Genomic DNA, 12,221 nt, shown 5'->3' with positions numbered 1-12,221 from the left:
AAAGAGGTACGAGGCATCAAAGTAAGTACTTTAATGATTTTTAATTGATGTTATGATCATGTTTAAATTGTTATTATGATATTCCTAGTATCATGTCTAGGGTAACTTTAATATTAAATATAATTGTTACGATGCTTCTTATTCTCTTCCTAATATTTATGATTGTTAACATCATGTTAGGGCTAAAGATTTGATTTTTAAATGCTTAGTAACATGCTAGGATTTGTTATTAATCTTGTAAGTATCATGCCTAGGATCTTGCTATTTTTATTATGCTTTAATATTAACATGAACATGATTATGATTATCATGATTATAATTTATGATGATTATGAATGTTATTATTATTATTTTGATGATTATTATTTTAATATGACGATTATTATTATGATTATTATTTTTATGATTATATTATTTTGATGATGATTATAATTTTATTATCATAATTGATTATTATTATGTTGCTTGATATTTATTTTTTATTGCTTGATCACGTCTTTTATTGTATGTTTAAAGGGAATTTGGTACTTGTAATCACGCTTAATAAGATAATTAATAATCTTGTTTAGGGTTAATATGATTATAATTTCAAGTGATCGCCAATAATAGATTTATTTGTGCATTATATTCAACCAACATAGATAAACAGGTTTAGGGTTAATCCTATTGATTGCACGTTAGTCAGAAAGCGCACATGAATACGATCAGAATAAAGTAGAGGCCTATTATTAGGGCAGGTTCAATCTCTTTTAGGTTGGATTTGTACTTTCATCCCCGAACCCTTATTTGGTTCAAGACCTTATGGAGTTGACGATCTCTTGGATCGTTAAGGGGTGTAACCTTCACCTCGTGAACGGTTTACAAGTTCCTAAAACTTGTTGGCGACTATTTTGCTCTATCTTCTTCCCTTTTGGACGCCACCGTACTTTAGTGTATGATCACAGTGGGGTTCAAGCTAGGGGTTAATGCTTGAAATCATTCCCTACAAATGGGTTTTTACTGATCGGGTTTTAATTGATTTTACAGTGTGGTAGAAAGTTAGGTGAGAGATGCTTTTATAATAATTGAAGCTGTGTAAAGGATATGAATGAGTTATTGTGCAGTCATTAATTGAAAAAAATTTATCAAAACAATTTAACAAAAATAGGCTGGATGAATTTTACCAAATTTATTTTATTTCCAAATTCCATGAATTTTCCAAAAACACGCTTTTTTAGAAAATAGCTTATTTGGAACACACTTTCAACACATATACAGTGTACATTACTACTAATGTAATTAATCAAGTGTTTTGTGAACTAACCTCTTGAAGCTCTTCAATGGTGACACTTCAGCTATGTTTAGCACACCAAATTTGTACTAGATTCTCTTTTTACTCTATTTACACTATTTTTAATTTTTCCATATCTTGGAACTTCACAAGCAATTAATTCGGCTTGATCATCCCAGTTCTAGTCTCAATTTCTCAAATCTTTCACTGTTCAAGGGCTTGGTCAGAATATCTGCAATTTGATTTTTAGTTTGACAAAATTTTAACTTGATATTTCCTTACTCCACGTTATCTTTTAGAAAGTTATGCCTAATGTGAATGTGTTTTACCTTTGAGTGTTGAACTGGATCCTTAGAAATACATATAGCACTGGTATTGTCATAATAAATAAGAACGCATTCAAATATGATTCCAAAATCTCTAACCTATTGCTTTATCCATATGATTTGTGAACAACATGCTGCTTCTGCCATATATTCAGCTTTAGTTGTAGATAATGCAACTATGTTTTGCTTCTTGGAACCCTAAGAAACTAAACACGGTCCCAAAAACTGTACCTTACCTGAAGTACTTTTTCTGTTAACCAAATCACCTGCATATTCAGCATCAGTAAAGCTATTTAAATCAAAAGACTCACTTCTAGGATAGAAGAGACTTAAGTCATCAATTCCTTTCAAATATCGAAGGATTCTCTTTACTACTATCAAGTGGGACTCCTTTGGATTTGCTTGGAACCTGTCACATAGACCTACACTAAAAGATATATTAGGTCTACTAGCTATTAAGTAAAAAGTAGAGAACCAATCATACCTCTATACAATGTTTGATCTACACAAGTTCCAGATAGATCTTCATCCAATCTAGTTGCAACACCCATGGGGGTTCGGTTGGTTTTTGCATTGTCAAGCTTGTATTTCTTGATCAGTTCCTTAATATATTTTTGTTCATGGATCAAGATTCCTTCTTCAGTTTGCTTAATAGTAGCATATAAGATGTGAGTAATACCTTGGTATAGCTGTCTTCAAGAGTCTTCTAAACTAAGCATGCAGTGACCAAAAGAATCCAAAAGGATGAATGCTGAAAAAAAAAATACAAGCAATATCCACACATTAGATGATATATTATATAATATAAAGAATTATGTTCGAGTGACCAAAAAAAAAATTATAGGGGGGGGAGAAAACTCAAAAGACACTTCAATTGAAAACAGTGATAACAAAAACAAATACGGTAATTCAATACTCAAATGCAAAGTTGACATGGGAGATAACATAGAAAAATACACATCAGTAGTGGAATCAAATTGGGAGAGTTTGAAGTTGTTAGAAAAATACTCATTGAACGAATTTACTAGGCATTTGATAAATATGGTAAACATGAGATGCTGGTTCTGGTGGCTTTTGTTTGGGATACGTGGGCTTTTCATAATTTAGTGGTGTTTGGTAAGACTTGGAGCAGTGAATTATAGTAGGAGTTATGGGTTTTGTGAAACTTGTTCTCGATTTTAAAAAATATAATTCGAGAGTTTGCTATGTTCCTGGCTTCCTGCTACCAGAGCTGTGATTTATAGAAGTTATTAGCTTCCTCACGCTCCAGGTATAATAAAAATCAAAACTGACGCTGTAATGTTGGAGGAGAATGGCATGGGGTTAGGGGCAGTTTTTAGGGATGCTGCAGGTTGTGTTCATAGAGTGGTGGTGCGTAGGGAAGTCTGTAGAAGTTCATTGAGGTGGCTGAAGTTCTCGCTGCTAGATTGGGGTTACAGGTTGCCTTGAGTCTTGGTTATCAAAAGGTGGAACTAGAATGTGATGTTGCTAATTTATGAGGTGCAATTAATTTGAAGTACTTTGGGAGGTCTGTTTTTTGATCTACTGGTGGAAGATATATGTAGATTGGGGGGACAATCTTGATAGTTTTTCTTGCCATCATGTGAAAAGGAAGGGTAATACAGCATCACACTTATGATAGACTTACTCCTTCAAAGGGTCCATATCTTAACTCCTTAAGATCAACTATACGAACAACATGATTCAATTCTTAATAGTTAATTGAATCTTTTCTCAAATATTGTTTAGCGTAATGACTTTTATACTCAAAGAAATAATCACAGATATGGTAAACAAGCATTCCATGATTTAAAAAAAAAAAAGCCGAAATTGATGGCATAATTAATAAGACATAATACCAGCATGCTCAAAGCTCTGAATTCAAGCAGTCTGCTAAACTAACTGCTACATACATCTCTGTTCTTAGAAATTGATCACCTTTAAGAAAACTATTAAATATATCTAATTACACCAGAAAAGAATATGAGATATATTTTTCAATCAGTGTCACCAAAGTCAGCATACATCTCTATTTTTATAGTTATCCCATTTAGCCGAAGAAGGTAATAGACCATCACCTATTATGAATAATCAAATAATTATTCATTAACTAAGGATTTAATAAAAGCTTAAGCTCAAAACTCACAGCCAACTATAGACATTAAAAGATACACAACTGAAATTTTCATCCAGAACAATATTATATTTAGGCAGTGCTTATGTACATCACCTCCAATTCTTGAAGCCGTTTCTCCGCCTTTTTAGCTTCTTATTTTCCACTTCTTTGCACTTCAAATACCACAGCTTCTCCTTTGATGACCTGTGCGTTAATATGGTCAAAAATCTGCTGATTAATTGTAGTTGTGCATTTTGTTTCAATTTAAAAAAGAATCTAAAGTTTGAAAGCAATGTATATGTAAACATTTAATTAAACAACTGATTAAATATGTATACATCTGAAAATTATCAAAAAGTTACAATTTTTAATAAAAATATGCATAATTCGAGACTTCGAGTAACAATTGCAAATGGGTATCCAATTCTTTACCAATAAAAAAGTTAGAATATAATTAACCAATTCAATAACTTAATTAATTCGTTAATTCAACCCATTCTTCAACTATAATCGGAGATTATAATAATAATCATGCATGCAGCTATCAACATACATAATAATTAAAGAAAAAAATTGGAAAAAAAAAAAAAAAAAACTTACGAGATCTTTGGGCTGAATCTTGATAAATTTTCTCCAACAAACAATAGAAACGATGAATCAAAACTCACAATACAAATTAACCCCAAAACTAAATTAAGAGAACTTTTTGGCAACTTATGAAGAGTATTAAAGCAATCTGCAATTCACATCATACTATACGCTTCAAATATATTGAAAAAAAAATTGAAGAGGTAAAGTAAGAAGTGGGCTGAGATGATTATATGCTAACTGAAATCAAGAAATTAGTGATTTTTTTGTGAAGATTCAAAGTTTTTAGGCAACAAATCTGAGCGGCGAATAAGGTGTACAGTTTCCCGGGATATTAGATTATAAATTTTGGTGAAATTTTAATTTCAGCGGGTTAGTTGTGTAAATGTGTAATTGATAGTTGGGTGACACGTTTCATTGCATTCAATATTATGACCCTTTTGAGGGACACAATATATTTTGGCTCTAAAATTAGTCAAAATGTATAAATTACGTAATAGTGGACGGAGGAAAATTATGACCCATTACAAAAGTGTCAAGGCAAAAGCGTCAAAATTTAATATATTTTCTTGTAGTGTAGTGTTGCGGATAATTTTAATTTCTTTTCTCTTCTCTTTGTTTTTGAAGACCTATTTTAAGAAAACAGCCAATACAGTTTGGTTGGTCTATAGTATGGGTCCAATAATGGTGTAGTTGGATTGGAATTGAAAAGGGCTTTCCAAAGATGTATTATAAGCCCAATTCCGATGAATAATGAGGAAGTTATGGCCAAATTACTAAACTGGGCCCGGTTTCAACCTTATATGCGCGCGACCCAATGATCTAGAGGAGGGCCTAAAATTGATTTGTCATTCCTAATGCAATTAGGACTGATTTTAGTCTTCTAGATTCTTCTAGAAGGTTCTTTTCACTCCTAATTCAATCAGCATTGATAAATTGACTTTTTGTTGACTTTTTAGAGTTTTAATCAGAATAAAAGAGTGTTTTTAAGAAAAATACGATTTTGCCCTTCTGTACGGTTAAATTTTATCTGAATTAAGAAAACGCGTGAAAAAATTAATTAGCGCTTGACGACAGACATTTTTTTTTCCTCGTCGAAACTCTGATTTGTTTTTCTATCCATTTGGTTGATTTTCTCTATAAATAACCTCCTAAAACCTCTGTTTTTCAGAACCAATTCTCATCAAAGATCAACAACTCTCTAATTCTCTTATCTCTCTAAGCTAAAGCTTTTTCTCTCTCTCTTTTCTAAACCAACCTTTTTACAAACAAAATTCCTCATACATTAGCACTAGAAACACCTAGCATTGTTCGAAGTTGCCTTCACCCTAGACGTGAATGGTTTTAATTTCTGAGGGTTTGGTCCCAAATCTCTCTTTCAATTATTTAATTTAATTGTTTGTTTGTTTTTATTTTCTTTGAAGTTACTAACGCGTGTATTTTTTTATTAGAAAGAGGTACGAGGCATCCAAGTAAGTGTTTTATTTGTTTTATTGATATTATGATGTAGAAATCATGCTTAGGATGTAATTATGATTCCTAGCGTCATGTTAGGGCATTTTGATCTTCCTAGTATCATGTTTAGGGTAACAACTAGAAATCCTAATATCAAGTATGATTAAATATATGATGCCTTTTATTTTCTTTCCTAATAACATGTTAGTATCATGTTAGGGCTATATATTTGATCTTTATTGTCTAGTGACATGCTAGGGTTTGTTATTAATCTTGTTAGTATCATGCCTAGGATCTTACTATTATTATTATTATTATTATTATTATTATTATTATTATTATTATTATTATTATTATTATTATTATAATGATTATTATGTTGCTTGATATTTATTGTTATTGCTTGATCACGCCTTTTATGCATGCTTAAAGGAAATTTGTACCACTACTACATTTTTTAGCTAATGCAACCCCTAAATCCGTCGCATTAGGCGTCAAAATCCGTTGTATTAGGCCTAATGCAACGGCCCTGTACTGTGGCATCTGCTGGTGTGGCAATAGGTCTAATGCAACGACATTTGACACCTAATGCAACGACGCCAATGAACCGTTGTATTAGATCAATACGTAATGCAACAACAGTAGTTATCCGTCGCAATAGCTTACTACCTTATAAACAACATGATTACGACATTTAATGCAACAGAAAAGCTAACACAATGGTATATGTCCCATATCATTTGAGAGCCTAACGCAACGGCTATTATTATTATTATTATTATTATTATTATTATAATTATTATTATTATAAAAATATAATAAAAATTATTATTATTTATATGAATCTATATAAATATGACAAAAAGGAAAATTTCATTGAAATTTTAAAAGTACTCGTAAGATTTACTTGTACAGTGTACACAATGTCACAAAAACTACAAATTCAAATATCACTTACAAATTTACAGCAAGTTAATAATTACATGTTTCTTTTCAAAACATTACTCAGTCATACTCTCAATATTCAGCATTTTATGCTCATTAACTCTGTGTTTGGAATTTCATTTCTGCCAGCCCTTTACTTCTCTTCTTCCATTAGTTCATTAACAAATCGAAAGGCTTTGTTTTCCCTGTAAGAACAAAGAAAATAGCTGACTGTAAGTAGTAATTTAGTATAACATAGCATCTATATGCAAACTAAAAACAAATTAGAATATGGAAATTACATGTACAAAAAAGCACTAGCTCTTTGAAGCCTGATTTGGGTATCCAGAGAATATATTTAAGTGTAACAAAGTGCTTATGTATATACATTAAAGGGCTAAAATAAAAACCATCCATTGTATATCTAACATTTCGAATTAATAACCTGGATGTAAGTTTCTACAAGAGGTAAGATTCAGGTCATTGAGCTCTAAACAATTTAAGTATAGGGACGACCTTTTATATATTCACTAAATCAGATATGATTCTAGGTGTGACAATTACGACAAATCAGTCAATATAAAGTAGAGGGACTCACATCTAAGCCAGAACAACCCCATAAGCTAAGTTTCTTCATCCGACTATGCTTAATAATAAGCTTCAGGTATATATATGATGCAACTTGCTACTTTTCTATGAACGCTTGTCATTGCTTTCACCTAAAGAAGCATCATCCCTGTCAGGATCACAAATAAACATACCACATCCCATTCACTCCATAAGAGGTAATTGAAATTGAATACCACCTGTTCATATGCAGAAAGTCGCATACATTTAGAATCAAATATATGATACCTAATTGAAGCAATAAAAAAAAAATATATCAAGGTAGCACAATTAAATCTAGGCAAGGAATATGAATTAACTTTGAAGTAATATTAGGACAAAGTGCTAGCAATAATAACCTTAAAGTAATATTAGGACAAAATGAGGACCTCATTCCTGAGCCACAAACTATTATGGTAGTATGGTTTCGTATATTAAAAAAAAATTAGTCTATAGTTAGAGCAAATTTCCATGTAAGTTGTGGACCAATTAAAATCAAACAAGAAACTTAATTTATAAGCCCAAATATACAGTTAATGGATCGACTTCACTCTAATCTTTCCTAACAACTCTAAAAATGAAATACAAGGTCAATAACATAAAATTGAACCACAAAAACACAACCATCCAAAATATTAGCAAATCAAATCCACTCTAATCTTTGTGTCATACAATTAAACCAACTAATTTACATGGTAATAGTTACTGAACCCAACAATGCTAGTCCATGTATAAAAGCATATTTGTATTCATGAAATAATGTCGGTCATATATGTCATGGTTGGACATACATAAGATAAAGAGTATTGAATCAAAGACTTTGAAATACATGTTAAGGGCCATATAATTAAAAAAAACAGAGAATATTAGACACCAGAAAACTCCAGTAAAATTTAGCAGGTTAATCCAAGTTAATCTGAAAAAGTACAAAACTCGGTGGCTCAGCGAGTATAGAAAACTGTTGGGAACCTTTAATTATTGTAATCAGATTCAGATCTAGTTTATAACTATATTCTCTAAAGCTGAAAAAATTAACTATTTATGCCATTCTTAATCTCAATTACACATATATCAGTATTCATCCAAAAAGAGATTAAAAAATGAAGAGAAATATTACACTTTCACTTGCGAGTAACGGGAGATCTACAACCAAAGCAACAACTTTAATGAAAGCCACACCTCACACACAAAGTGTGTCACCTCCTCCATTCACTTCCTCTACAAAACAATATTCAACAAACACTTATCTATTTCCTAGAAACCTTTAATCTGCCATTGATAATGTGGAAGAGAAAAAGTAAAGACCTCCGATAAAAATTCTCGATAGTGATTACATATATTTTGATCGTTATCGTCCCTTTCCTATCCTGATTCCTCAACTTTCTTTTATAATTTACACAGATCTAAAAAGAGAGCTCTGTTTTTCAAATAACTACTCCGTAATTTGCTAAAAAAAAATTATAGAGCAAAATATTTAAGAATTGCAAACAATTAACTAAGAGCACAGTATAACGAGTTCTATACATGTTATTAACCAAACAAAGAACAAAAAAAATCCACAAAATCATGAACTGATAAAATTATAAAACTGGTAAATAACCCCAAAATCCAAAATCACTCCATATATAACACCAAATTAAGAACAAAAAGATAAAACCCAAAAATTAATTGAACTTATGAACAAGGTAAATGACAGAATAAAAAATCTTGTTAAAAATTATGGCGGAATTAACGAAACCCAAATCAGCGAACTTACCAAACTTACTAGTTGAAATTGGGGCAAATAGCCCATAAAATGAGAAGAAATAACGATTATTTCCTTGAGAATTGGGCAATGAAATCAAAAGAATTAGAGTGGAACTGTGGAAGAGAAGGAAACAAAGAAAAGTGAAAACTTATAAAAGGAACTCAAACCCAAATTTCTTATGAATAATAAACTAATGAGCAAATTTTAGGGGGGTTGTATGCATAGACCAAGAAATAAGTAGCAGCGACTGCCATTGTAGGAAGCATGAGATTGAGAAAAAAATGAGGAATTGGGGAAAGGAGGAGAGAGAGAGGATTAGATAGTTTCTTTTTTTAAGGTTTATCTTGTACGCATGGCGGCAATGTAGTAGAAGGTTCAAAATTTTGGGAAAAAATTAGAGGGAAGAAGTGAAATTTTCAGCGCCTCTCCATATTGTTGAATATTTATGCCGTTGCATCAGCTTATTTAGCCGTTGTATTAGCTTCTTCAGCTTCTCTAATGCAACGGTTCTACAAATCCGTTGTATTAGCTCTACCTTGTGAAGTGTAAAATAATATCCGTTGTATTAGCCTAATGTATTGCGACGGTAATAAATATGACGTTGTATTAGCCCTTTATTGACCATTGCATCTAGTTAAAATTGTAGTAGTGTACTTGTAGTCAAACTTGATAAGATAATTAATAATCTTTTTTAGGGTTAATATGATTATAATTCAAGTTATCGCCAATAATAGATTGTTTTGTGCATTAATATTCAACCAACATAGATAAATAGGTTTAGGGTTAATCCTATTGATTGCATGTTAGTCAGAAAGCGCACATGAATACGATCAGAATAAAGTAGAGGCCTATTATTAGGGCAGGTTCAATCTCTTTTAGGTTGGATTTGTACCTTCATCCCCGAAATACCAGTCATGGTTCCAGACCTATTGGAGTTGACGATCTCCTGGATCGTTAAGGGGTGTAACCTTCACCTCGTGAACAGTTTACAAGTTCCTAAAACTTGTTGGCGACTCTTTTGCTCTTGTTTCCTTCCCTTTGCATGCCATCATGCAATAGTGTATGATCACAGTGGGGTTCAAGCTAGGGATAATGCTTGAAATATTCCCTACACTTTGTTATTTTATATGTGGCCACACGGTGTGGCCAGCCACAGATGGGTTGGTACATAAAATGTTTCCCCTTTTGGGTGTACCTAGGTTATATTTGGACGTACCTAAGGTTTAATTCAATTTTTTTTTTTCAAAATACAGAAGTTTATGGTTATATATTGGGCAATTACATCCATTTTTAGTACTCTGGAGTCTCGATTAGATTTATTGTCACTCTATCTAAACAAGGTATTATTTGCATAATCATGATTCTTATTAATGTAAAAAACCCAAATTTAAATACCTTGAATAGTTGCTCAATAGGTCAAGAATGCCCAAAACATTTGGGATTACCTATCTATTTGGGAAATCTTAAACCACTTTTGAGTATACCAAAAGTGGTACAAATTGAGTGTTTATAGGGAGCACTAATCTATGGTTGTCAATAAATCAACAATTCGACATCTACTTAATAATATTAATTCATTAATAAAAAGTCGTACGACATCCACAACAATGATAAAAATAACAAATACATAATTTAAGTCAAATAAAAAATTTCCTTTATAAAGTTCTCCCACTTATATTGTTGGAAAATGAAAAGAGATCATAACTTTAGACAACCATTCTTTTTAGTTGTGATCATTGCTGTCCAAAGTTGTCAAAATAAGGTTGTAGACAATCATAACTTAATCCATGAGTAGAAAATTGAAATAACATTAAAAAAATTTATGTTATAATTCAATAAACAACCAGCACATCGCACGAGCACAAGACTAGTGTGTGTGTGCATATATATATATATATATATATATATATATATATATATATATATATATATATATATATATATATATATATATATATATATATATATATATATGTTAGGGTCAAATGAGAAGTTCCTTAAAATGAGAAGGATGAGAAATATTTTTTGTGCATATATTTTATATTGAATGCGTATATTTTTGTAATTGAATATGCATATATTTTTCGACTTAAATTCGATGTGCATAAATTTTAAACAAAATGTGCATGATTTTGCTGCTAAATATGCAAATTATTTACTCCTCTTATTCATTCACCTACGAATGGGGAATTAGACAGAGAAGGCACGACATTGTCAATTTCAGTAGACATTTTAAGTCATCCTTTAGATTTAATTTAATTGCTTAATTAGTTTTCTTATTCATTCACCTAAAAACACCCTGCTTTTCTTCCTCCCTCATCCTCTATTTCCATTAAAGAGTTCTGTAATAACATTCATTGACATTGCGGGGAGCTTCAAAATGAAAACTTATGATCTAAAATGCTAAACATGATCAGATTGCTTCTACTGGAAGGAAGAATTGAAAGCAAGGAGATCAATAATCATGAAACTTGAGGGAGGAAGAGAGAGAAAATATTAATAGTAAAAATTTGAGGATGACGGTCGACCTTGATCAAATGGAAGGTTACGTAAATTAGTGGGAAACGTTTTTGTGATAATTGATCAGTAGAGTAATAGTGAGAGAGATGAAGTAGAGTAGCGTACTTTTTTGTTTTTAATATCAGCCATTAGATTACTTGTATGAGTGGTTGAGATTCCTTCTCATCCTTCTCATTTTAAGATCTTTCTCATTGGATCACAACCCTATATATATATAACTCTCTATACATACATAATATATTTGTATTTTTGTACAGATGTATTTGTGTGTCTGAATATATATGCAAAATTGGTTAAAAAAAAATCCAAAGTAATATTTTTTTTGACACATCCAAACTAATATACTCGTATATAACTAAATAATTTTAAATTAAACTACGAATTTGGCAAGAAATAACATTTTCAATATGTTACAATATTTTAACAAATTATTTTTGGTAAAGATAATTAATATCATCATGTTATGTTAAATATGTTAAATATTCTTTTTTTTATTGTTTTGAAGAAAATATAAAATATTCTCTGTATTTTGTATATTAGGAAAGATAATATTTCGCTTTTTTTTTCTATTACAAGGAGAACTACAAACAGAAAAACCAAACAAAACACAAACTAAAAGTAGAAACAAAGTAACCGACGACGAGGGTGCGATTATACCAGCACTAATGC

The 12,221-nt window shown here is 31.1% G+C and overlaps 1 long non-coding RNA gene across 1 annotated transcript; it reads right to left on the bottom strand.

The window, feature by feature from the left end:
- Positions 1-905: 905 nt before the first annotated feature.
- Positions 906-4,612, bottom strand: LOC110691042. The gene is made up of 3 exons (XR_002505194.1): positions 4,313-4,612; positions 3,827-3,916; positions 906-2,347 (listed from the first exon to the last, which is right to left on the bottom strand). It is a non-coding gene; the product is annotated as an uncharacterized LOC110691042 (long non-coding RNA).
- Positions 4,613-12,221: the final 7,609 nt, after the last annotated feature.

Source organism: Chenopodium quinoa, unplaced genomic scaffold, assembly GCF_001683475.1.
Source record: "Chenopodium quinoa cultivar QQ74 unplaced genomic scaffold, ASM168347v1, whole genome shotgun sequence".
Taxonomy (NCBI): domain Eukaryota; kingdom Viridiplantae; phylum Streptophyta; class Magnoliopsida; order Caryophyllales; family Amaranthaceae; genus Chenopodium; species Chenopodium quinoa.
This window is presented reverse-complemented; position numbering and strand designations above follow the sequence as displayed.